The sequence below is a fragment of the Lissotriton helveticus genome, chromosome 10, assembly GCF_964261635.1.
Source record: "Lissotriton helveticus chromosome 10, aLisHel1.1, whole genome shotgun sequence".
Classification (NCBI taxonomy): domain Eukaryota; kingdom Metazoa; phylum Chordata; class Amphibia; order Caudata; family Salamandridae; genus Lissotriton; species Lissotriton helveticus.
In genome coordinates this window covers 357,634,609-357,660,390 of record NC_136071.1, presented here as the reverse complement: position 1 = coordinate 357,660,390, position 25,782 = coordinate 357,634,609, and the positions used below count along the sequence as shown (strand labels likewise).

At 43.5% G+C, this 25,782-nt stretch overlaps 1 protein-coding gene across 2 annotated transcripts in view; it reads right to left on the bottom strand.

Annotated features, from left to right (window-relative positions):
• The window catches only part of LOC144783827 (zinc finger BED domain-containing protein 6-like), a 43,040-nt gene extending 33,516 nt beyond the window's left edge, over positions 1–9,524 (bottom strand). The window contains exon 1 of one of the 2 annotated variants that reach the window (XM_078662576.1): positions 9,424–9,524. The gene's annotated coding sequence lies outside the window, so the exon portion shown is untranslated. Of the gene's footprint in view, positions 1–9,373 lie in introns of both variants that reach the window. The other variant, XM_078662577.1, reaches the window with a different exon arrangement.
• Positions 9,525–25,782: the final 16,258 nt, after the last annotated feature.

The following is a 25,782-nucleotide window of genomic DNA, read 5'->3' as shown; positions in this document are numbered from 1 at the left end:
TGGGATACTGGGAGGAACAGGTCCTAAGAACAGAATATTTGGAAATTTTCAAAAGTCAGGTTTTATGTTGGTACAGATTTATTGATGACATTTTTTTGATCTGGAGGGGAACAGAAGAAAGTGCTCAAAGATTTGTGAAGAGTATTAACTGTAACAATTTTAATCTAGGGTTTACAGCACAAATGAGCAGAGAAACTATTAATTTTATTTAGATGTAGAAGTTTACATCTCAGAAAATATGGTGGAAACAAAGTTACATAGAAAAGTAACGGCTGGAAACACAATTTTACATGCTACAAGTCATCATCCTGCCCATTTGATTAATAGCATCCCCTATTGGGAGATGCTACGTATCCGTAGAGTATGCAGCGATGACAATGAGTGCAGGATAGCCCAATTGAAGAGCAAGAATAGGTTCCTGGACAGGGGCTATTCAGAAAAAATATTAGATATTGCCATGAAAAAAACAGCTATTCTTGGTCAACCACAAGCGCTCCAAATGCACGACAAACCATCCAACACACATGACGAAGAAAGCAATATATATATATATATATATATATGTATATAGCTTCGAATCTCCTTGCCCTCTGGTTCCCCACCGGCAGAAGTCACGGCACAGCAGCAGGTAAGCTTTTTCACAGTTCTTTTATTTGTTTTTACACACCATGTGCAAAATTTCGTGCAAAATCGGACGGCCTACGCATTTCGGCTTCACTAGCCTTCCACTGGACCATAAAATATATATATATATATATATATATTACCTACTGGCGATAGCCAGGAGGTATATATAGTTAGGATTGTTTTCCATAGGGAAATCGCAACATTCTATTGGGAATAACTTTGGTGCCGGTTGAGGAATCTTCCTGAAATTTTCCTTAACTTTGCCTCGCGGCACTCCGGTCCTTCCCTGAAAGTTTGGGGGGATTCGTCAAGCGGGGGTAGAGATAAAAGGGGGGTCCCAAAACGTGTTTTCCCCATGTTAATTTCCATAGGGCGGTTGGACTCACTTTTAGCCCGAACGGCTGAATGGTTTTCCACTAAACTTGGCAAAATTGTAGGGACTGGTAGCCCGATGTGCCTTTGCTATGTCTCAAGATATGTGCTCCAGTGGATTTTGAGTAATTTAGGCTAAAAAAATATATATATATCTATGGCAGCTCACCCGTGAGCTCACCCGTACACTTACGGTACGCTTACCATACGCGCACGTACGCGTACCGTACGCGTACCCCTACGTGCACGAGCTGCATGCTGATTGGCTGCCACTGTCTGTCAACACTCTAAAACAGAAATTGTGGGCAGCCATCTTGTGCCTCGGTAGAGTGAGGTACAGGAAAGCAGAAAAACAAATGTGTAGAACTCAAAAAGGGGGCAGGGTAGAAGCACCCTGGCCCCCTAGACCTGCTCAGGGGGTCCCACAAGGACCCCCAAGGCAAATATATATATTTTTTTTAAAGTTGCGGGGTACGCGCACGGTACGCGTACCCCGCGACTTAAAATTTTTTTTTTTTTTTTTTTTTTTTTGCCTTGGGGATCCTTGTGGGACCCCCTGAGCAGGCCTAGGGGGTCAGGGTGCTTCTACTCTGGCCCCTTTGCGAGTTTTACACCTTTGTTTCACTGCTTTCTTGTGCCTTGGTTCTAACAAGGCACAAGATAGCTGCCAACACTTCCTGGTTTTGAGTGTTGACAGACAGTGGCAGCCAATCAGTATGCTTTCCCGAGAAAGCTGCATGGTCATTGGCTGTCAACACTTCTAACCAGGAGGTGTTGGCATCCATCTTGTGCTAGTGTTGACTGACAGTGACAGCCAACCAGCATGCCTTCCCGAGAAAGCTGCATGCTCATTGGCTGTCAACACTTCTAATCAGGAAGTGTTGGCATCCATCTTGGGTCTTAGTAGACTGAGGCACAAGAAAGCAGAAAAACAAACGTGTAGAACACAAAAAGGGGGCAGGGTAGAAACACCCTGACCCCTTAGGGCTGCTCAGGTGGTCCCACTAGGATATTAATATATTTAAACGTTATCTGCTAATAGAATTAGCATTTAAAAAACCTTTGAAATTCACTGAAAAAACCATACGTTTCAGGCCTTTTATAGTTAGGAATTAGCATTTAAAAAACCTTTGAAATTCACTGAAAAAACCATAGGTTTCAGGCCTTATATAGTTAGGAATTAGCATTTAAAAAACCTTGCGAATTCACTGAAAAAACCATAGGTTTCAGGCCTTATATAGTTAGGAATTAGCATTTAAAAAACCTTTGAAATTCACTGAAAAAAACATAGGTTTCAGGCCTTATATAGTTAGGAATTAGCATTTAAAAAAACCTTGCAAATTCACTGAAAAAACCATAGGTTTCAGGCCTTATATAGTTAGGAATTAGCATTTAAAAAACCTTGCAAATTCACTGAAAAAAACATAGGTTTCAGGCCTTATATAGTTAGGAATTAGCATTTAAAAAACCTTGCAAATTCACTGAAAAAAACATAGGTTTCAGGCCTTATATAGTTAGGAATTAGGCACAAGAAAGCAGAAAAACAAACGTGTAGAACACAAAAAGGGGGCAGGGTAGAAACACCCTGACCCCTTAGGGCTGCTCAGGTGGTCCCACTAGGATATTAATATATTTAAACGTTATCCGCTAATAGAATTAGCATTTAAAAAACCTTTGAAATTCACTGAAAAAACCATAGGTTTCAGGCCTTATATAGTTAGGAATTAGCATTTAAAAAACCTTGCGAATTCACTGAAAAAACCATAGGTTTCAGGCCTTATATAGTTAGGAATTAGCATTTAAAAAACCTTTGAAATTCACTGAAAAAACCATAGGTTTCAGGCCTTATATAGTTAGGAATTAGCATTTACAAAAACCTTTGAAATTCACTGAAAAAACCATAGGTTTCAGGAGTTATATAGTTAGGAATTAGCTTTTAAAAAACCTTTGAAATTCACTCAAAAAACTATAAGTTTTAGTGGTGTTATAGTTAGGTGTATGTGATTGTCACGTGGATGATGTCATCAATGATGTCATTTGAGATGTCATCAGTGATGTCACTGACCATGTCATGAATGATCTAATATGTGACATCATCAGCAGTGGATTGCTGGTGCGCGAAATATAGTTAGTACAACTAACTATATAGGAGCAATTTCAATGGTTTTGTAGGAGTAAAATGTCCAGCTAACTATAACACCACTAAAACTTATAGTTGAGTGAATTTCAAAGGTTTTTTAAAAGCTAATTCCTAACTATATAACTCCTGAAACCTATGGTTTTTTCAGTGAATATATATATATATATATACAGTACACTGACCGTGAGCAAGACAGCGGACGCTGTCGAAACGCGTTGGTTTCTATATTGTTTTACAACCCCCGATGGATTAATGGATTAAAAGAAAATCAACACTCTAGAACGCCTACAGCCTGTTTCTTTCTGCGACTCCATCTTCCCCTTGCTGGGGAAACCTGTTGAATTTATAGCGGTCAGGCTCGACCGCAGGAGTAACGCGACCAGAATCAAGTAGCGCCTAACGGAGGAAAAGGGAGCCGCCTTGCTGTAATATATATATATATATATATATATATATATATCCGATTCTCACTCCTGCTTCACTTCTCTCTCCGACAACACTTTCAGCAAAGAAGGACAGGTACAGACCACTCCACAGCGCATAGATTGTATTCAGAGGTGGTTTATTGACCCCTTGTCGCCAGCATGACGCGTTTCGGCTACGTCACAGTAGCCTTGATCACATAGAATATATATATATATATATATATATATAGAACATCATTATACGAAAACACGCATTATCGTAACACACTACATGTCACACATGTCACACTTGTGTCTATATCATTACAAAGTGGCAGCAAATGAAGAAGGCACACGAGCACACAGCAACCAAGGTATGGTACAAATAGGACACAAACGTAACATTGCTAAAATGTCACACTTGTGCGTATCAGTCCGTATACCAACTCCTTACAACACAGCAACTGCCAAACTGTATTTGCATTTTAGTTTTTTTTAATCAGGTTCTCCTTTCAATTCACTGTCCACAAATCTGGGTAAAATATTTAACCCACCCAAAGGCAATAGCTCATCAGCCAAAACCAGTTACGGGATTTGCCATTGCCTGTTCAATCCCCTGGTAAAAACACCAAAGGTTTCAATTTCAAGAGTAAACAAGCATTTACAATGCAAAGGTCTCGGCATCATTAAAGGTAGAGCTATTGGCATTGCTCATGAAATTTCTTTTTTTTAAAATCATCAATAAATGGCATTGTCATTTACATTGCCAATAGCTTAATCGTTAAATAAATGGCATTGTCATTTACAATGCCAATAGCTACACCCTACACAGAGCCACCCTCACACAGACAGAGCCACCCACACATAGAGCCACCTACAAAAAAAAAATGGCATTGTCATTTACATTGCCAATAGCACAATCAGGGGGGCAGAGGCAAGAAAAATGGCACAATTAGGGGAGCAGAGGCAAGAAAAACTAGTGCAATTAGGGGGCAGAAGGCAAGAAAACGAGCACCATCAGGGGGGCAGAGGCAAGAAAAATGGCACAATCGGGGGAGCAGAGGCAAGACAAGCCAACGGGGGGATAGAGCGCTCCAGCAGCAGCATCTGGGGTCGGGGTATCCGGACTAGAAGCAGGGTCTTCTTGGGGTAGGTGAACTGAAAGGCGCCCCACACAGAGGGAACTCGGACTGGAAGAGCACTCTACCAAAGTTGTCGCAGGTTTACACGGACTGGAGTATTCCGCTGTGGGGCATTCAAAGAGGGAGCCCCACCGGACCATCGCAGGCTAGGAGAGCGCAACACTGGCAGGACTTTGGACCGGAGAAGCCCCTACACTGGAAGCTTGGGCAGGAAAAGCGCTCTTTCAGAGTACCTCAGGCTGGAATACTGCCCCGGTGGGTGCATCTGGGTGAGATGCGTACAGCATCTGGAGGGGGGTTAGTTTTAAAGAGAGCGCTCGCTGGGAACATCTGGGGCAGGAAGAGGGCTCCAGAGGTGGTACTTGAGGTCGCAGGCGCACTCTTCGGGGGGAAGAGATGTTTTCAGCAGCCGGAACGCTCCTCTGGGGCCATATCTGACTGGAATAGACACCCCCCCCCCCCCACACAAACACACACCACCCCCGCTCCCACCACACACACACTTTGGCCATCTCAGGGAGTAAGAGGTCCCCCAGTTAGGGCATCTTGGGGAGGAAGAGCTCCCCCAGTGTGAGCATCTTATGAGGGAAGTGCTTCCCCGCAGAGGGCATCTCAGGGGAGGAACAGGACCCCGCTGTGACAATTTAGGGAGGAAATAGGACTCCGCTGTGGGCATCTTCTCAGGGGAGGGAGCTCGCCCACTGTGGGCATCTCGTAGAGGAAGAGGTCCCCCTGCAGTGAGGGTCTCTTGAGCTGGACGCGTGCTGCCTGGGAGAGCAGCCTGCGGGGACATCTTGTGCTCAAGTGGGCTGGGGTGTTTTCTGTTGCCCAGAGCTGTTTATCTCGGAGTATCTCATAAGAGAGCTCTATTGAGCTGCCCTGAGCTGAGACACCTCGGATATAGGATGTGCCCCAATCTCACACGCACTGGAACATAGATCGCCCTCGGTGTCCTGCCGCTAGTCTAGTTCTTTCGCACAGCTCTGTCGGTGCACCCCATTCTGCTCTTCACCAGTCCCCACTACAAATACACCGAGACTGGCAATGGGTCTCACACCTACCATTCGCACTTCCAGACCCCCAGCTCTGCCAGTGGACCTCCACCCTCCCCTGGAGCTCCTCCTGCTGTTTCACCACGAGACTGCCATTCACCAGCCCCTTACTCCAGCACTGGGGACTCGCGTAGCTCTGAGAGCGCCTCAGTCATGCCCTTCGGCGGCCCAGGGCTCAGCATGACGCACACATCTGACCGTGCACGTCACGGCTGCCATGCAGTTCTCGTGTGGTTCTCAGAGCACACCGTGCGTGCCGAGGGACGCCAGTTCCAGGGAGGGTTTAAATTGAGCAATCGGTTCTCACGCTGCAGAGGGTGATGTAATGGGAACCCAGGGCCCTGACATCATCACCGAGGAGCAGCGCATCATTAGGAACTGCCTTTTCATGTTGTTATATAACAAGTATAGGTCACACCCAAGGGATATTTAAATATGTAGTACAACTAGCTTATAATATATCCTAAGGACGTAATGACATTCTCAAGCATAACTAACTTGCAAAACCTATTGGAAAGCAAACCTCTGATCCAACTCTGCCGCACTGTCTGGAGAGTGTCAAAAAATGGATCTACCTAACAATGGAATACTCTTGATACAACTCATCTAAGGGAAAAATAGCAGCTCTGTTCCTTCCTATGAAAACCCTTATCACATCACTGTACACATACGACCTGTCCATTATTTAATGCAATATAGTAATGGTTCCTCTTGGCTCTATGTACGTACCCTAAATAAGTTGTATACTGTGGGCTGAATTGGGAAGGAACAGCAATACATTAATGTACTCATTTTTTATGGTATTTAGGGCTGTAAGCTACTCAAACGCCCCAAATCAGCATTATAAAGGGCCCAGTCATAAGGTGTGGGACAATATACAGACATTCCAGCTTAGAGTGCACAGTCCTCAAAGTTCTTTCTGAAGCTGCCAAGACTCATGGAGGAGAAGGCCACAGTATTTTTCGATTTTAAGAGCACTTCATCATTGCCAAGTGCAGAAACAAAACAACAAAATAATTAAAGAAGAAAAAAAGAACTTGATCTAATTGTTTTAGGTCCAAGCTAAATTGTTTATTGCTTAGATGTTCGCTATTCCCTTGTATCAAAATATTACCTTTCTCTCCACTGATCACAAACACTCCTCAATAACTGAATCCATTAAAAAAACATGATAAGCTGTGTTTGTTACAGACAGAGAAAGGCAGCATTGGAATAGAAAAGTGAAGGGTTCAAGGAACCGCCCAATAAAGAGGTACCTTCAAAGTACTTTCAGTTTGGGTCTCAATTTGTCAAAAAATATATTAAACCGGACGGTACGCGAGGACAGCTCCTCCTTGCACCTATGATTCTGCGGATATCCCCTGTCATTGCACTGTCCAGTCCATATCAAACTTCAAATTTTGGTATGGACAGGTAGCAACTATTCAGACCACAGAGAGATAAATGCTAAAAACTGAGCACTGCTGAAAGGAGTTTGCCTCTACCCACTTCACTCTTAATTGAGAAAAGCTACACACAAGGTCCCTTCTTCAGGTGCACATGCTACATGATCAGCGTTTGGAGCCTAAAAGTTTGTTCTATGGGCTTAGAAAGCATGACCGAACATCTAATTAATTGACAACCAATATACCAGTTTAGTCCAGAAGAGCTGGCCAAATATTTTCCTTCCCCAAGACATCCTAAAACGGAAAATTGGAAGGAGTGCAACATGTTCGATACTCTCTCCTTCTTATGTTAAGGTACAAATATAGCAAGGTTTCTAAATGTGGAACCTCTCAAGAAAAGGCATGCATGGGCAACCCAAATAATAAAAGGCGATCACATCAGAGGTTCCTATCAATATAGGTCAGGTGGAACCAGTAGCCTTAACTGTCTTCAGTGTAGGCAAATCTACAAGCTAGTATGCTAGCTAATTCAACTAATACACACATCATAGAGATGTAGGTGCATTCTGATGGACAGATGTTTGAAATCTGGTGGGTCACACAACCTTTCATCCTTCTGAGATTGATAAGATGAATACCAATGAGCATGATATTTAACACCCGTTATCAGTGCCTAGAGATCAGACAAATGATGGATTGTGTGATATAAGTGTAGCAATTATTAGTAGATGTAGTACAAGGGCATCTTTCAGTAAAAGGGCTTTGACCTAACTTAGAAGCACCAGATCTGGAGAGGGTGTCGATACTGGAGTAATGTGTGCTAATAGGTAGGGGTAGTTAAAGGAACCCAGAAATGTGCGTTTATGGCTGCAGGATGTGTTATGCTTCTCCTTCTCTCTCATCTGGTTTTTAACCCCTCAACTTCAGGATACTAAAAAAGTAAGATATAATTAAAGAAAAACATATGAGCTTTGTTCAGTCCTACACTTTGCTGATACCGAGAACTTCACTCTGCTATCTAGATCAACGCTGCCCACTGGGAAACATTTTACTTTGTCCAGTTCTCGCCTCTGCTGCACACAACTATGTTCCTAGTCAACTATTCACAATGTTGCATGGGGCAACAGCATCCAATTAACTTACTGATCACAGCTTCCACGATACTACAAAGAACACGTATGTCTCTTGCCTAGCTCTGTCTGTACTCTACAATTGCTTACATTAACTATGCCTGCGCAATCTTTCTCCTCCACCCTAATGATCAAAGCACCCACAGGCTCTTTAACAACCATGTATTCTATTCCCAAAATGAATATTTTTAAGGACTAAGAATTGGTCATGAAGCGTGGAAAGTACTTGGTATGTGCAGTCTAAACATTCGGTAAGAACTATTTGTCAAACACGATCCTATTAGATTATATCCATACATTTCACATAAAACCATTTCAATGAAAAGATTTTAAAAGTTCCATTGGAAAAGAGTCCAGAAAACATTAGGGTTATAAAGCATTGAGTAGGGCCAGTATTGCAGGAAGGATAAGGTAAAAATCAGGTTCAAGAATAGGATCACTATAAAAAAAAAATGTTAAAAGTCAAATTACTTACAACAACGGGAGGGGCTTTGAATAAAGTTACGGTTGGAGTAAGGGAATGTGTTGGGATTCGGATTAGGGTGCCTGCCCCAACAACCTCTATATTGCATAGATTACGTGGCAACGTACACAGGAAACAACCTCACATTACTGAGCAAACGGGAAAGTGATCACTCAGAGGTTTAGTTCCTGCTGACGATACTAAACCAATTGAGGCTACAATTCCCAGCATTGCTGATAATGGTTGAAAAATCACACCAGGTTGCAAAGAACCCTCGCGGCGTGGGGTCAACCGACAATATGACTCTACACATAGATAGTTACCAATTCAATGTAAATAGTGCATAGCGGTACTTCGTCTATAATAGGTTCATAAACTAATTGGTACATGATGACACCCCAGCCGCCTCATCACCACAAAGCCCGCAAAGGCACCATTGTCCACCATCAACCCTGCTGCAGCGACACAAGGGCGGCTATCCTACTTACTTTTATTTTCAGCACTCTGCACCAAGCACACAGACAATAAACCGAGCCCTCCAACACCATCATGACAAACCTCCCTGTTCATTGTCTCAAATGTGAACTTTAACTCGCACTTTGCGGCGACAGACATCCCACATATTATTGCTGTAATTTGATTTCGAATCAAACTTAACATAAAAAGAGCGGCTCCAGAATAAGAAAGTCCACGCATCCCCAAACAAACCTTCCATGCCCGGAAGAAGCCTCTTGAATTGTAAACCGGAAGAGATAGTCCGGCTACTCCGGAAAACGTGGTACAGCCGCACGTGAGCCGGCTGGCGCTGCTGGTTGATACTCTCCACGAGTCATTGTATACACGCAGGGCAAATTACCCTGGAGACGCAATCTCTATCTAGCACGCGACAGGGAGACTCGCTTTTTTTGCATCCTAAAGAAAGTCAAAATCAGCGCAGCTCGATCCCCCTGCTTCCTCTCCCACTGCACTTGAGTTAGGTTCTCCTTTTCATGCAGCGGAGGGGAACATACTTGCCAACATTTTGGAAAACGAAAGTGGGAGATCTAAAAAGAAGCATTTGCAATGTATCGGTTTCGCATTTGGGACCTTATATGTATTTAGCAATGCAGCATATTAACCTGGGTGCTGAAACATCTACTGTTCTTTATTATGGAAGGAAAGTGTTAAGTAAGGAGTCCAAGTGGAGATTCTTCAAGTAGTTTATTGAAGTCAGAATATAGGAGCACAGGCGGAGCCAGTAACACATCTCACAGCCAAGCAATGCAGGACGTAACTGACCACCAAAGAGAATACAGTCGATGCATGTACATTTAAACATTCTAGAAGCATATAACAGCACGAGCCTTAAAGCTATACTAAAGAATAAAACACAACATAACACACCCCCCCCCTTTACAAGGAACAAAAGGAAAACCGGGAAAAGAGGTAGACGGGAAAAGGGAGAGGATACAAGGACAATAAAAAAAACAGGAGTTTACCAATAAGGTCTACCTAACATAATCCTTAAGCCAACCAGGCGAAACTCTTAACCTCTTAGAGTTATCTGCGACTGGTAAAGCAGGAACAGAGTTAGCATGAGTGAGAGTGTTGTCAGAGACAGGTAAGGCTGGAACAGGATCAGCATGAGTGAGAGCAGGGTAAGAAGATGCATTTTTATCCAATACATTAGGATCACTGATCACCACCTCCCCCTCTCCTAAATGAGGAAGTGACAATTCCGGGGCTAGCTGAGACTGTAAATCAGTATTCTCAAAATAATCCTCAATCCAACCAAAATTACCAGAAGATGTCTTCTCTAGCTCCACGTTCTTTACCCCGTGGTCTTGGCAACCATCAAAAGCAATATCCTTTAAATTCCACACCTTGCCATCGTTAAGTCTGACAGAATTCCTGAGAACCTCAACAACCATCTTAGGTGAATCAAATTTATTCTCACCCTTCGCTACTCTATAAGGTTTCCTAACTCTTACCCAGTCGCCAGTGTTTATAACCGCCTCCTTAGCACCATGACGTTTATCATAGTAAATCTTGCTTTTATCGTGAGCCAAAACCAGGCTTCTCTTAACTTCCTCAGGGGACCATTCTTGAACACTGTCTTTGAAAACCCAACCTGGATTAAACTTGCATCTGGGCAATCTACCTCTCATCATAACAAAGGGGGAGACACCCGTGCAATTATTCAAAGTGACTTTGTAGGACCACACCGCCTTCTGTACCTCCAACTTCCAATCCAAGTTTTTGTTGTTAGCAGCTTGTAAAATACCTTTAATAACTCTATTAAAGCGTTCTACTGTCCCGTTCCCGCTGGGATTATACAAAGAGGTGGTTTTATGTGTGATGCCACATTTAATAAAGTATTCTTTAGCATCCTTTGATAAAAATTGAACTCCATTATCCGTTAGGATATTAACTGGTAGTCCTTCCACCACAAAAATTTTGTCTAAAAATTTTAACACAGTTTTAGTGTCCACATTCCCTACGAACTTAACTATAGGCCATTTGGTAAAAAGATCTATAGCAACTAATCCGTATACTTTTTCATCCCCAACTGGACCAAAAATGTCCACCGCAATAGTCTCCCACGGAAGACTGGGAATAAGTCCTTCACTCATTGTTGGTCTCAAAGTCCTCAAAGACTTGTCGGCTGAACTACAAACAGGACACGCTTTAACAAAAGCCTCAACTTCTTTGTCAATTTTCGGCCACCAAAACAATTTTTTGACCGCTAATTTAGTTCTTACTATGCCGAAATGCCCCTCATGGCACATTTGTAAAACCCTTTTCTTCAAACCTACAGGTGGGACGATTCTATCGCCCCTCAACAACATGTCTCCTTCTGATGATAATTCAGAACGGATCTCCCAAAAAGCCTTCAAACTGCCTGATAAATACCTTTCCTTAGGCCACCCTTGACAGATAAACTTAGAAACTTGTACCAAATCCTTGTCCAGCCCATGCTCTTTAGACCAATCCTCCCTGCTGATGGCTGGAGCTCCAGAATCGTGTACAAACGCTACAGTGAATTTCCCCCACGGTTCATCTACGCACTCCTCTAGAGGGGAAGGTAGTCTTGATAAACTATCGGCTACCACATTGTCTTTCCCAGGTACATAAGTGATGTTATATATATATTCCTTCATGCGCATGGAGATTCTGGCTAATCTAGCCGAAGCAGTTGCCGTGCCCTCAGAGGACAAAATGTGGACTAACGGTCTATGGTCAGTCCTGATACTGACCATCCTACCCCACACAAAGGCACGAAAGTGTTCTAAAGCCCATGCACAAGCTAAAGCCTCCCTTTCTATGATAGGGTATCTGCTCTCTGCTGGTGACAAGGCTCTGGAAGCAAACAAAATGATTCTCTCCTTTCCATTTTCCCCAATTTGTGATAAGACAGCGCCCAAACCTTTGTCGCTAGCATCGGTTGTCAAACAACAATCTAAATTGGGATCGAAACTAGATAAGGCATTCACTTTCTGTAGTTCCCACTTAATCTCAGCAAATTCACGTTCACACTCTCTGGTCCATTCAAATTTCACATTTTTTTTTTAAGCAAGGACCTGATATGGTATACTTTAGAAGCGAAGTTTTTAACAAACTTAGCGCAGTATTCTGCTATTCCCAAAAAGGATTTGATTTCTTCCTTAGATTCAGGTGCAGGCGAAGCAACTATGCTTTCAATAAGAGATGCCTTCGGCCTGACACCCTCCTCACTGATTATGTGGCCCAGGTAAGAAACGCTTCTCTCACCGAACTTGCATTTGGACAATTCAACAGTTAACCCTGCAGAATTAAGTGTCTCAAAAACTCTCCAGAGTTTAGTATCATGGTCCTCCTTGTCATTACCTGCAATCAAAATGTCATCTTGAAAGAAACAAATGCCCTCCATATTGCCAAATAATTTGTGCATTAGACGCTGAAAAACAGCTGCGGCTGATGCCAGGCCGAATGGCATCCTTATAAATTGAAAACAGCCAAACGGCGTGATGAAAGCCGTCAAGTGTCTAGATTCTGGACTTAAAACTACCTGGTGGTAGGCAGCTGAAAGGTCTACTGTGGAGAACCATGTTGCCCCTCTTAAGGAAGAAACCATCTCGTTAATTTTTGGTAAAGGGAAACGTTCGATTACTATGTTCTTGTTAAGGTGGCGTAAATCGATACACAAACGAATCTTGCCATTGGATTTTCTAGCTACAACTACTGGACTAATCCATTCTGAGGAATCTACCTCTTCTATAATACCCTTGGTAAGAAGACCTTGAATTTCCTTTTTTACTTCATCCCTTATCAACAAGGGAATAGGTCTGACCTTATGTACTTTCGGTAGAGCGTCACTCTTGAGCATGATCCTGTGCTCAAAACCCTTCAATTTGCCTAATTGACCGCTCACCACTTTGGTGAACTTACGTTTCAAAGCGTCTTCAATCTTACTGCCCTCATCTACAACTAAAACTTTCTCCTTACTATTAGGGTCTAGGATGATGTGGAGGTTTTTCTGGTCGAACCAACCAAGGACAGATGGTCCCGTTTTTGCTATGTACACTTTACCTCTAGAAAGTCTACCTTTAAATAGGAAAGTGAGCCACCTAAAACCCAATAAACCTATTCTATCACCTGTGTAACTCACAGGATTGACATCTGAAGGATTTAACTTATCTCCTAATTTGTGAATAAATTTTTTCCTCCATACCTCCTCATTCATAATCGTGTATGGGGATCCGGAGTCAGCATATACATTTACCTTAATGCCACCCAAGGACACCTCGCAAATTGGTTTACCTTCCATTGCTTCATCAGTGATATTTAACATGTAATTACCACTTACATTTTTGACGCAAACATCCTCATCCTCACCACTCTCATTTGCACTGCCATCATCATTCCAAATACATTTGACATTGCTGCGTTTGCGGCACATTTTGCTAAAATGTCCTATTAGACCACAGACACTACACTTCTTCCGTAAGGCAGGGCACGACTTGAAATAAGCCATATGATCCTTGCTACCACAACGGTAACATTTCCTGTCCTCTGGCTTGTTGTCTCTTGCTTGATTTCTGAATGGTTGATTAAAGTTCTTGTTGTGAAGTTGTTTGGTCTGATTCTTTGTTGTATCTTGAATCTTGAAAACTGCAGATGACGTTTTGTCTAATTCTCTCACTGTGTCTTTGACAATAGTAGCACACCTCCCTGACATTTCCGACTTCCTCATAATTGCAAGTACATCATCAAGAGGTGCATCGCCATTGACCCAAAGTCGATCTTGAATTGGTGAATTGTTATTATGCATAACCAATTGGTCTCTAATGAGGTCATCATGAAGGTTGCCGAACTTACAGTCAATAGCTAGTTTTTTTAAATCATCTAACCACTCATCAACCAATTCTTCTTTCTTCTGTTTCCTTTGGAAAAATTTGTGTCTTACAACACCTATGCATACTTTGGGGGCAAAATACCTGTCCATATCAGCAATTGCATTATCAAACTCACTTAAGTCAGTATCCACCACTTTTTGCATTCGTGAGAAAGTCTTTAAACCTTTAGGTCCCAAGGAATGTAATAGTATCCTTTTTTTTTGCTCAGGCTTCATTTTTTCGTTTTCATCAATGGCACAAATATAGTTATTAAAATACTCCTTCCATTCCACCCACTTCATGTCAGGTTGAGAACCTGTAGCCCAAAAAGGTTGTGGGGGACTAATAACAAAATTTTGTTGGGCCATTGCAGTATCTTTGGTTTGATCACCAGTATCCATAAACAAATTAAATGAAAGAAAGGTAGTACAAGTACAATAAGATACTGCACGTAAATGTAAAAATAAGTGTTCCGACAGTCTCACCTGTGCTCCTCGTGAAGAATAGACAATAAATAACTCCGCTTGTAATAATGAATATGCCTGTTTCGTGTCGGCGCTGTGAAGGAAAGGCAGCGTGAAGTAGCGTGTGAAATAGATAAACGCCGATCGCTGAAATAATTCCCCAAAATGGCCGCTACGCAGGTTCACGCAGCGTGACCTTACGCGCCTCCGTCACTCCGTTATTGCAAGTGTTATGACGTAGGAGAGTCGCGTAGGTAGCAGTGGTCGCGCAGCATGGAGCGCGAGTGGAACTTTGTTCGGCAATTAAAAGACGCCAGCGGGTGCCGTCTAAGATCGTAAGTGGTAACGATTTTTCTTGGCCTACCTTAAGCAGCCTTACAAAGTCCATCTGTGGTTGTGCTAGAGAGAGCGAAGTAGCGGTCCATAGGCGCGGGGAGAGTAGAAAAGGTTGATGAATCCTTCGGTATGGGTTGAAGTGTGCCAAGATGTTTTCCTTCTTTTTTTTTTTTGAGAAAAAAAAAAAAATTACGTAAAAAAAAATAATAAGGAGATTAAAGTTCAGATCCCACCCTCGTCGCCAGTTGTTAAGTAAGGAGTCCAAGTGGAGATTCTTCAAGTAGTTTATTGAAGTCAGAATATAGGAGCACAGGTGGAGCCAGTAACACATCTCACAGCCAAGTAATGCAGGACGTAACTGACCACCAAAGAGAATACAGTCGATGCATGTACATTTAAACATTCTAGAAGCATATAACAGCACGAGCCTTAAAGCTATACTAAAGAATAAAACACAACATAACAGAAAGTGAGTACCAAACTGTGTGACACTCCAGGTGTGGGAACACAGAGAGAAATATTGCCGTTTAGCGGGAAATGGTATAGTCCAAACCTGTGTTTTTAATATAGAATCAGGGCCTTTGTGGTTATATCACTCAAAATACAAGATTTGAAAAAAATATTGTTTACGGGTGCCCGTGGAAGACAATTTCTATTGACCAATCTGTTGGGCAGAAGGACATGGAGGAGATAGGTAGGTGGACTTACACAGGTTAGCAACAAAAATACATATGATGATGTTCCAACGCAAAAAGCATTTAGCAAATTTCTGTAAAACGAAACTGAAAATAAAACATAATCATTTGGACAACATACATTAAACATGCAAATTAACACAATGATTTTAACAAAGTGCTTCATAATGTGCAAAAGTTAGAAGAGGTCAGGCAAGCACACCACTCCCCTCACCGTCACCTACCTGTGTGGGACCCTGTGCCTGTCTTGCTCCGCCAGTAGACAGCCCCTTAGCATACTAAATAACCTCACCGGTACTCTAGCTGGTAGACACTCTTAACTTTAGTTCTTTGGTCACGCTGTTCTTGCATATGCTGTTTCTTGGGCTGTGACAAAGCTTCCAGACAGGGCAGCAGGACCCTTTGCTGAGGGAGTGGTGGCGCTGGGAGTCAGCCATGGAGGTGCCAGGTACGTGCATTTTCTAGGTATATAGGTATGGAGTATGGTGTACTGTGGCTTCCCGAGGGAGGGGGTGTGGAGCAGGCAGAGAGTTCAACGGCATCCATAGACCGGGACAAGGCTGAGCTAGGAGGGACCCAACCAGCCATCCATGTTTTCCAGCAGCAAAGGGCAGGGGCACAGGCTTACGCTTCTCTAGTACTGATAGGGACCGTCGCAGCCCGGCCGCCGCGCCTTCGCGGCGCGTTCTATTGAGCGGACGGGCCATGACGGAGCCATTCCGTCGCAGGCGCGGCGCCGCCGCGGCTCGTGGTTGAGTGGTTCCGTCACAAGCAGGGTGGCGCCACGCGGCCCACCCTCCCCCCTAGTGCAGCGGCGGAATTACTGCCGCGGCCAAGGGGTTAAACTGTATTTACTGGGGCCTGTGCACTTTGTTTTTTGGCCAGCAGTGGGAGTAAAGTTTTATTCAAATAGTATTGTTAGATTTCGAGTTAGTGAAGCCTTTACCTGCAGAAGTCCAAAGTGTGGATTGAGCCTGTCTGTCTCCTAGGAGATTCTGAACAGGAGAAGCAGCTTCCAACACCCTGGCCAGCAAACCTTGTCTGAGGTCGCTGGGACCTTATATGGTCTGCTAGTGGTTGGCACATGTGTACACTGAATGGTGGTTGTATCTGGTGTTTCTATTGGGTTAGGGTTAATGTCCTCATTGGTTGGGTATTTGAGGGTTATTATTGGTTTCTGAGTTTGTGATTCAATCATTGTAGGGTTGGGACTAGGGCTAGGGTTAGGATTTATATTGGAAGTAGGGACTAGGACTTCCTATGTTATTGGTTGTTGGGAGTAGGGTGGGACTAGGGCTAGGGTTAGACCTTTAATTGGAAGTAGCTATTTAGGGATTCTGGTGTGATTGGTTGTTGGACTAGTTGTGGGACTAAGAGTAGGGTTAGGCTTTCTATTAGAAGTAGGGACTAGGGCCACCTGTACCATTGGCTGCTTGGACTTGGGTTGGGACTACTGGCGGGGCTAAGGCCTTTATTGGCCCTTGAGATCAGGGTTTTTTAACTGATTGGGTGCTTGGACTAGGGCTAAGATTGGCTGTAATGTCCTGGTCTCCTATTGGTTCTAGATTTGAGGGCTAGTGTTGTGATTGGATAGTGTTAGGGCTAGGGTTCCAATTGGCTGAAGGGGTCACCTGATTACTAGGGCTATAAAAGGCCAGGCTTAGGGCGTCTCAGCCCAGGCGTCGAGGCTAAGGGTGGAGAGGACAAGGGTAGTTGCCTGTTTGAGCCTGTTAAGGGCAGAGAGGACAAGGGCAGTTGCCTGTTTGAGTCTGTTAAGGGCAGAGAGGACAAGAGCAGTTGCATGTTTGAGCCTGTTAAGGGCAGAGAGGACAAGGGCAGTTGCCTGTTTGAGTCTGTTAAGGGCAGAGAGGACAAGGAAAGTTGCCTGTTTGAGCCTGATCGAGACTGACCAGGGCCAGAAAGGCTGCCCTTTTTCTCATTTAGCAATACCCAGCCCACACCATCCACATCCACAAACTGAGCAACACACTCACACCAACTGTACACCAGGCACACCACTATGCACAGATTAATGTACCAGCATGCACCACCAACCCACATCTACACACCCTACTATCCCAACTACCACACATATCCACCATCACCCACAAACAGACACAACTCTATCCTATACCACTAACCAATACACTCATCACTAACACAACGCCAATCAACACCATACATAACTACATCCCATTCAGACACACTCTCCCTGCTGTAATTACACCTAAAAGACCACCTTTTATCTCCTACTCTACCCCTCCTTGCAACATCTGACACCTCTTTTAATATAGCGATCCCCTAAAACAAACCTTTCTACACACTTTCCTCTGAGTCCTCCCCTCCAAAACTCCTTTTTACTCATCCAAAAGCCTCCTCCTATTTTTAAGACCTATAAAAAATAAAAATCTTTCACTCTTTTATCCCTCCACTATCCTTTTCAATCGAAATTAACAGACTAAAATGTTCACTTCTCAAATTCCATAATAAACTATACTAATATACTACCCAAATAATTGAATAACATATCCACTACTCAAATTACTTCATATTTTTTACTATACTAATTTTCAACAGTAATCCTTTATGGGTTCCGGAGTGGCGTGCTACTCGCCAGAAAAGCGCTTCAACACCCATCAGGGGTAACAAGTGCTATATGAATGCAAATCTTTCTTCCCCTTTTATCCCTCTGCTATCCTTCTTACTCCAAGTAACAGACTAATATCCACCACTGAAATTACCTCATATTTCACCATATTAATTCACCACTAATCCTTTATAGGCTTCCTGAATAGCGTGCGTCAACAAGCGATAAATACATACAAACCTTTGTCCTCCTCTATCCTTCTGCTATCATTCCAAATCCAAATAACTGACTAACCTATCCACCACTTAAAATGTACTTGCATGTTTCACTCTACTAATTCAACACTAATCCTCTATGGGTCCCGGAGTAGTGTGCTACCCGCCGAAAAAGCGCTTTGACGCCTCGTCAGGGGTAGTAAGCGCTATATAAATGCAATTACAATACAATTACTATACATCTGGCGTATGTTTCTTTTGCTAGTGCCACAGTCTGCAAGTATCAACGAAAGACGTCCCGACTGAGCTGAGCAGGGACGAGCTGAACTCGGAGCTGAGGTGAAGGTACTATTCTTAAATAGCTTCGAACACTTTCTGGTGCGTGTTCTCACTGCACCCTCTCAGCAGGTGTCAAGTTGAACTCACTGCTACTGAGGTTGGACGGAAGGGATCTGAACCCCATACAGAGGCCTCAGACAGCCCGCTCTGACCGAGTACAGCCCGGCTGGCACTGCTGTTTCTGCTACTGTTCGGTGCCTGCGTCGCCCCCCCCCCCCCTTCCACATGCTGCTGTCACTGTGGTTTCTGCTCTACGACTGGGCGTGAACTGCCACGGCTGGTAAGTGAGCTTCAAGTTCATCAGAACTGCCGGAACCAGAGCACAAGAGAGAGCGCCTGCTCCTCCTACTCTATCTCCGTGTGTAACGGGCGAGAGGGGAAAACACTGACCCCAAGGTACTTTACTCCCACTTGCCCTTCCATCCAACACTGCTGATTTAGAAATTTTCGGCGACTTTAGGGCATCTTACAAAAAAGTGCTACATGTGTAAAGAAGCAAAATAACATGCCTAAATTTACCAACCTATAACCAATAGTTCGTCCAAGGATGAGCAGCTGAAACGTATACGTGTTAAGTAAGTTGCATTCAGGAAATGATTAATCTGACTGCTTAGCGTATACATAAAAAGGATTTTGTTTTATGTGCACTCATAAGATGAGCGTTCTTCTGGAGTTTCATGTCTTCAGATAAATGTTTTGAATTACATTTTTTCAGGAGATTTTTTTTATAAAGGAGTCTATGCCAGAAGCATTCCTCTCAAAAGTTAACATCCTGCAGGCAGGATTGCAGGTAAAACAGTCCGGGCAGGCGGCCCAGGTAGGGAGGATTGAACTCAGGGAAACCAGGACGCGTGAGGATTTTACGGCTTTGGGTCACTGTGTACTTTTGCGTTGGTAGTTTTAAACCAAAACAAAAGTCGCAATCAACTTGGTAGCAAAGTAAGGGAAACTCAACCACGTACTGGAAGACGCTAGTTGTCTGACTGCCAGTCGCAGGGCTTCACGCCACAGTCTAAACAAGTATCAACTCTGTACAAACGGGGCTCACAGGGCGCGATTGCAGACCGCACCCAAGCCACCTACCTGCAGACTGAAGAAGAGTAGTCAGGCGGTTGATCTGCGGGTGAGGAGGGAGTGGAACCGGCCGCGCTTCACCTCATCCTGCTTCGCTGCTTGTGCTGTCTCTGCCTCCCGCCGTGAATTGGGAAAATGCCACTGTTTTGTCGCGCATGTGTATGATGTAAGGCATTGCGCGCATCCGATACAAAGAGTGCGAATTTACCCTCCAATCACATGACAAACAAGCACTGAAAATGCAATCGGACTCGTATTTATCCGAAACCTATTGCATTTTAAACGGAAGCGTGGGCATGAAAGAAGGCACGAACGGGAGAGGGTGGGGATGGTTGTGGTCAAAGAAGTTACGGACTGCGAGAAGGAATGTTGAGAGACAGGGAAACAAAGCGGGTTTCAAGTAAAGGGGCTGATAGCCTCAGAAGAACAAAAATGATAATATGGCCGTCAGGAGGTGGGATTAACAAGCCAAAAAACAATAAAAATGCAGAATTTATCATTGAAGCCCATCAAAATTATGGCCGGAAAGTGGGCGGAGCTTCCCCTATCTATAGTGTATACTGCATGTCTCGCAAAGCGTGCAGTGCTTTGCACTGCAACGCTATGCAAGACCTAAAAATAATGGGGAGAATCTATTTCTCCCATTGACTTCTTTTACGGCCTGCGTCGTGTCTATTGGCATGTATGGGACCTGCAAGTGAGCTGTTGCAGAATCGGATATCAGACATTCAAATAACAGTTTTATTCTATACCCTTCAGGATTGCAGAGCAATCACTATGGCAGGCAAAGAAAGCATGACAAAAATGTTGTGCACTTGCCTGCAAGAGCAGGTTATTGGCAGTGCATAATCCTGGTCATGCAAGACCAGCTCCTGCCATCTGAAGCCTGCAGAAGAATCAGGTTTTTGCATTCAGGAATCGGGAGGCAGGAGACTAAACTGGAAATCGGTAGTCTCCAGCCTGAATCAGGGTGGTTGGCAGGTATGTGGGAAGTGATGTGATCTTATAGCAGTACACACCAAGGGCAAGTAGCCCATTTTTCTCGAGGGTAACAGTGATAAGGTTAGGCCTTCTTATGCACTCTGTGATCTATCTATTGACAGTGTCACGAAGGTAGGGTGGGCAATCGACCGAGGGGCCAAAGGCCAGCAAGTGGGCAGTTTTTTTCGGCTGTAAATAACCTCACATTTGCCTGGCCACTGAAGCTCAACTCGAAAGGCTTCTGCAGCCTTAGAGCAGAGGTAGGTAATACCAAGTACAAAGCCTACCTGGCTCCTTGTCATGTGCAGTCGGACAATGGGCCAAACTGAGGAGGCACAGCATGTAGTGGGCCACCTCCTATCCTGAGTGGCTTAGCCCAACAGTGAGGCCTTGGGGAGCGGTAGTGCTGTTTTTTTTGAGAATCACAGCCAGCACTATCGTTTCACAGTCAGCACTAACATTACAGGGGTCAGGAGGGAAGGGGCTGTGCAGTGAGCATCATTAACAGTGGTGGCCTTTTAAGAGGCTCTGCCTTGGCCTCCAACAACTGCCAGATGAGCCCGGGTGCCTTTTAGCACCCTGTCAACTTAAACATTGCGAGGGGGCTCCCATTCTCTGTTGAACAAAAATAAATGACTCATTACAACCGATTGCAAAAAGAAAACTTTTTTTGATAACTCAATTGGTTTTTGAAAACGTTACTGTGAAATATATTAATCCAAGGACACAATGACTAAGGGAGGGGAGAATAGAAATGTAGGGGAGACTAACAAAATGGACTGAGTGAAGGGCGCAATGTGGAGAGACAAAATGAAAAGTGAGAAATAGTGGAGGAGAATGACAAAAAGAGAGGAAGAGGAAAAGGAAATGAAAGGAGAAAACAAAGTAAAGGTAGAACAGGGATGATAATAATGCTATAAATGCAGACAGTGGGAGAGAGGGGGAAGAGATTAGAGAGAAGAAGTGAGGAAAGAAAGCGGAGAGAAGGGAAGAAACTGGTAAAAATAGAGAGAACAAAAGCTGGAAAACGAAAGTGGAGAGGATAGAGACAGGAAAGGGATTCACAAAAGAAATGATGGAGAGGTTATCAAGGCAAAAGAGGGCATCATAGGTATCCTGTTCTAAGACAACAAATGATGGATACCACCTCACATGCACTATTCCAGCTCTTTCCCTCAGACTACGGCTTAGTTTAGAGGTTGTTGGCATTCAATGAGGTAGAGTGAAAGGTGGAGCACAATACACCAGTGGAATTTCCTTTGTGAAAGGTGCAGAATGATAATGAAAATTCTACCAGAGGATTCTCCTTTGGTTTTGACGCTGCCTCGAAACACAAGAACACTTTCTGTTACTCTCTGCAGCAAGGCAATAATTGACTCGCATCCTTACAAAGCAAACACCAGACAGGACCATTATATCCATTTCTTGCGATATTGAAGCTTTTTTAATCATAACTTAGGAACCCAGCAATTAAGTTAGGTTTATTGGGCTCTTATAGTTATCTTTACATAGCACATTCCCCACACCCTACTCAACACTTACACCACACTTCTCTCATCACACCACATACTTACCATCGCAACACACATTTGCAATGCAATAGGTCTCGCATTAATTAAGTTTGAGCTATTGGCATTGCTAAATCTTGCAACACCAATTGCAACAAAAGTCTATAAATTGTAGGCTAAAAAAAGACTCTTTATTTTTGTAGCAATGGTGGCATGCTGCGCTTTAGATGAATATGTTTAAAAGTAAAGTGTAAAAAAACATACAACAGGAGTGAACCCGTTAACCCAGTTGAGACCGGGTAATAATAATAACAATAATACAATGTCTCAACAAGAGTATCTTATAAACGGACAAATCAAGAATGAATTAATCACATAGCACCGGGAAAAAACGAACAAGGGAGACCAAGGGATAGTACAGAGTTATTATTTTGCATATAGAGAGCACACGAGCAAAATGAATTGCAGTAACCAAAAACAACCAAAAGTGTACTGGCTAGGTGAAAGTGAATAAACGGCGCAGTGACACAAGTGATTATATAACAACGTGGAGCGGCGCAGGATAGACAATTAGTGGTCAAAATACAGTATTTACATTTATGTACGAAGATTATATTTATTATTTACAGGTTGACCAAAAAGAAAAAAACGCGAATGGCGTTGCAGGGTCGCAGATTTTTCTTTTTGGTCAACCTGTAAATAATAAATATAATCTTTGTATATAAATGTAAATACTGTATTTTTACCACTAATTGTCTATCCTGCGCCGCTCCACGTTGTTATATAATCACTTGTGTCACTGCGCCGTTTATTCACTTTCACCTAGCTAGTACACTTTTGGTTGTTTTTGGTTACTGAAATTCATTTTGCTTGTGTGCTCTCTATATGCAAAATAATAACTCTGTACTCTCCCTTGGTTTCCCTTGTTCTTTTTTTCCCGGTGCTATGTGATTAATTCATTCTTGATTTGTCAGTTTATAAGATACTCCTGTTGAGACATTGTATTTTTGTTATTAAAAGTAATGTGTGGCATACTGCGATTGCTACAATAGTTAATTGTGGATGCGTTAACAATTGATGTGTGCACTGATGGCTGGTGGTGTGTGTGCCCTTAGAATTTGTGCACTGATGGCTGGTGGTGTGTGTGCCTGGTGGAAGTGTGCACTGCCGGTGTGTGTGCCTGATGGAAGCGTGCACAGACGGCTGGTGGTGTGTGCCTTGTGAAAGCGTGCACTGACGGCTGGTGGTGTGTGTGTGGCTGGTGAAAGCGTGCACTGACGGCTGGTGGTGTGTGTGTGCCTGGTGAAAGCGTGCACTGACGTCTGGTGGTGTGTGCCTGGTGGAAGCGTGCACTGACGGCTGGTGGTGTTTGTGCCCGGCGAAAGTGTGCACTGACAGCTGGTGGTGTTTGTGCCCGGTGAAAGCGTGCACTGACGACTGATGGTGTCTGTGCCTGGTGAAAGTGTGCACTGACAGTGTGGTTGTGTGTGTGGTTGTATATGTGGTTGTGCTTGTGTGTGTGGTTGTATGTGTGGTTGTGCTTGTGTGTGTGTTTGTGTGTGGTAGTGGCTTTGTGTGGTTGTGTGTGTGTGTGGTTGTGTGTGTGTGTGGTTGTGTGTGGTTGTGAGTGTGTGGTTCTGTGTGCGGTTGTGTGTGTGGCTGTGTGTGTTTGGTTGTGTGTGGTTGTGTGTGTTTGGTTGTGTGTGTGGTGTGTGGTTGTGTGTGTTGTGTTTGTGTGTGTGTGGTTGTGTGTGTATGGTTGTGCGTGTGTGGTTGTGTGTGTGGTTGTATGTTTGTGTGGTTGTGTGTGTGGTTGTATGTGTGGTTGTGTGTGTGCCTGTGGTTGTGTGTGTGTGGTTTTGTGTGTGTGTGTGTGTGTGTGTGTGGTTGTGTGTGTGTTGTTTTGGGGGTTGTGTGTGTGGTTGTGTGTGTTTATGTGTGTGGTTGTGTGTGTTTATGTGTGGGGTTGTGTGTATGTGGTTGTGTGTGGGTATGTGTGTGTGTGGGGTTGTGTGTGTGTGTGTGTGTGGTTGTGTGTGTGGCTGTGTGTGTGGTGGTATGTGTGCGCTTGTGTGTGGATAATGTTCTGCATAACTAAATATTTATAAGGGCCCAAAAGCCAGACCTAATGGCTATGCCAATGCTTGTTCTCTCTTGGTGATAAGGACAATAAACAATAGTGTCAGACTGCAGAGCAGGCTTTTTTCATTCTCACTAAAAGAATAGCACAGAAACAACAATGTTAAGTGGTGTCATAGTAACAGCTATTATATACAGTGCTTAGAAAAGGCAAAAGTGTAAAGGCGGGTAGCTTTGAGGGGGTAAGGGTGTTAGAAAGGGCACTCACTTTAGCTTTACACAGGGTGCTGTCTGAGCAAAGACTGACCCTGAATATTTCACTGGCTTAAGCCAGACTTTGATTGATAAGGTTTCAAGGCAACAGCTGAAAGAGATTGGTTTAATAAAGTCAATGGTCGAAAAGGGTAGAACCACAGCCCACTCTATGTATATTGTAAGTAACAGGTCTGATTGATACTGAACTGTAAAAACCCACACCTAATAAAATAAAACACTGGTGCACAATGCTTTTATGTGCATCTGTTACACTTCTAAATATAAAATATAGGAGCATTTGAAAACCAGTGTTTTTTTTCATGCTGAATAGCTTAGGAGCAGCATTTGTGCCTATAGATATATTACATTTCTGGCTGTCAACAGAATTTGGGCTCCATCCCATAATGTTCAGTAACTTTCAGACTGTGAATAGCATCAGAGGAGCACATTTCTATCTCTAATAGTTGTCTGTCTGATATTAAAGAGCACATGAGCATCCCGCCTTTATAGAAAGGTGTCAAGTGTCTGATATAAGATAGCCTAGGTGGATGGAACTTTCATAAAGACGTTTTAGCTTTCAGAGGTAAGCAGCTCCAAGGCACAAGGCCTTTCTGTATAACAACTGTATCACATGTCGGATACTGAACAACGCAGGGTGTCACATGTCTAATATCAACAAGTAGTACTGTACTATTTTTTTAATGTGGGTTGTGGCAGTATACAAATAAGTTTCATTTCAACAACCACACCAGTACACAAGACACAAAGGGTAGCATTTATGTATGTATTTAAGGTAACCTTTATACGTGCATTTAACTCGTTTTGATAGTACACACACACATAGTTTGAATTCGTCAGCCAACTTCCATTGAAAACCAACTATGATAAAGGGGACCTGAAGTGAAACTGTCAACATATATTAATATTTAATGCTCCATATACTGGACAGCGACAGTGAAGTCCTAGGACCCTGAGGGAGGCTGGTGATGTCACGTTACTTATGCAGGATGGGCCTGTAGTGTTGCAGACAGTGGGGCGTACCATTGTAGCACACGCCCCCTCCCACTGTTATTCTGTTATGCCCCTCCAGCGTAGAGGGTTTGGTTAAGTCCAACGTGTGCGTTGGTGACGTAAAGGAATTGAATAAAAAGCCCGGGGCTCTGGGCGTGGTTTCAAGTTG